A 1,777-nucleotide genomic window follows, 5' to 3' on the forward strand; every position below is an offset into this window, starting at 1 on the left:
GTCACAAACCGGTTTGATGGCTGTGCAGAGACACTGTTTCTGCCGAGACCTGGGACGCTCGGGCAGCCATCCGCGTGAGTAAGCGCCCATCCGCGCTGGCGGCGCGTGCTTCCAGGTAAACGCTGCACTGATAACGATGCTCACTTGTGGTCTTGACTTTTCAGAATGGACTTTGACGATGAAGATGGTGAAGGTCCCAGCAAATTTTCAAGGTGAGGTTACTTTACGTTCCTTAGATTTGAAGAAGCCGATAGCCAGGTGTCACCGAATGGGAACATGTACGGATTTAAATGCACTCTGTCGTCGACACAGCCACTGCCTGTAGCCTGACCCCTTTGGTCGTCCCTCGTTCCGTGCCAGTATTGGGCCCGGTGACAGGCAGCTTAAGTAGCAACCCTGCCACCAGCCCAGCCTAGACGATCGGAAGTTAAGTAACAAGTTATTGGCTCTGCTGCCTTTTAAAATTAAACGGTGGCTGCCAGTTTTCATGGATTGCATTTTAAAAGACAGAGCTAGAGTTCAAGTTTAGAAAAACCGTTGCGATAAGTCCTCTTTTTCTATCGCAAAATGAGGAGACATGGAAGGAATCTGGGTGGCCCCATTTTGGATGCGGGACATAAAACTGGACTCTGAGTTCCTAGGAACTGTCTCCCTCGCTGGCCACGTGGCCGCGTCTTTAGCCAGGCCGTCCTGGCAGAAAGGCTGGAGACAGTGGTGTCATGCTGCATGGGTGAGGGACGAGGCGGCTTCGGCCCCAGGCTTGTTTCTTTTCTCTTTTTCTTTTTTGGTTTTGTTTCAGTTGTAGTAGGAAGTTTGGCAGTGTTGAGAGAAAGGCATGAACCGTCCCATCAGCCTTAGCAAAATTCTCATCTCTACGCAATTTATTAGTGGAGGGGCCTGCTTTGGCCTTCGTGCCATCATGCAGACATGTCTCGATGTGGACGAGCTTGGAAGCTGCCACCGGTGACGGGCGCCTTCCTCCGGCCCCCACCGTCCCCAGTTAGGATGGGCAGCCGTGGTTATTTTTAAAAACGCCTTTGGAAGGAGGGCGCCCATGTGGAGACCCCCCCTGGCCCGCTGACCTCCCCATGGCGGTTATTCTTGATTATGGTTCCTTTTTCATGCCGTGGTTGCGGATCGCATGCACTTGACCTGACCCAAGAGGGACGTGCTTCTCTGTAAAATGCCAGGGCTTTCCAGGGCCTCCAGGTCCATCACGGACGCCTGGTCATCGGACACCCTCCCACACGGGGAACGTTTGGGCAGGAGGACAGGGAGGACGCTCGGCCTCTAAAACGCTGGCGTTTCTGGTCAAAGCGAGGCTTGACTTTAATGGCGAAAGTGTGTGCTGTTTTCCGGCGGTGCAGACAGGAGCTGAGCAAAGACGGCCGCCCGTTTTGGGGACAGCCTCGCCTCCCTTATGAGGGGACAGTGACCTAGTCTCAGCCGGGACTGAGGCACCTGCAGGAGCCTGTGCTCCGCCCACAGGGACAGGCGCCGGCTCCGGCGCCCGCGCCAGCTCGGCCCCGTGTCCTGGGCGCTGGGCGTCCGCGGGCCGTGGTGGCCCCGGGCTGACGCTCCTCTCTGTCCCTCCCGGTGCCGTGCTTCCGGGAAGAGAGAACCACAGCGAGATCGAGCGGCGCCGGCGGAACAAGATGACACAGTACATCACGGAGCTGTCGGACATGGTGCCCACGTGCAGCGCGCTGGCGCGGAAGCCGGACAAGCTCACCATCCTGCGCATGGCGGTGTCGCACATGAAGTCCATGCGCGGCAC

At 57.1% G+C, this 1,777-nt stretch overlaps 1 long non-coding RNA gene across 1 annotated transcript; it reads left to right on the forward strand.

Annotated features, from left to right (window-relative positions):
• The first annotated feature begins 7 nt into the window (after positions 1–7).
• On the forward strand, positions 8–1,777 carry LOC111734765. Its single transcript, XR_002778583.1, has 2 exons — positions 8–212; positions 1,616–1,777. It is a non-coding gene; the product is annotated as an uncharacterized LOC111734765 (long non-coding RNA).

This window comes from Pteropus vampyrus, unplaced genomic scaffold, assembly GCF_000151845.1.
Source record: "Pteropus vampyrus isolate Shadow unplaced genomic scaffold, Pvam_2.0 Scaffold5396, whole genome shotgun sequence".
Classification (NCBI taxonomy): Eukaryota; Metazoa; Chordata; class Mammalia; order Chiroptera; family Pteropodidae; genus Pteropus; species Pteropus vampyrus.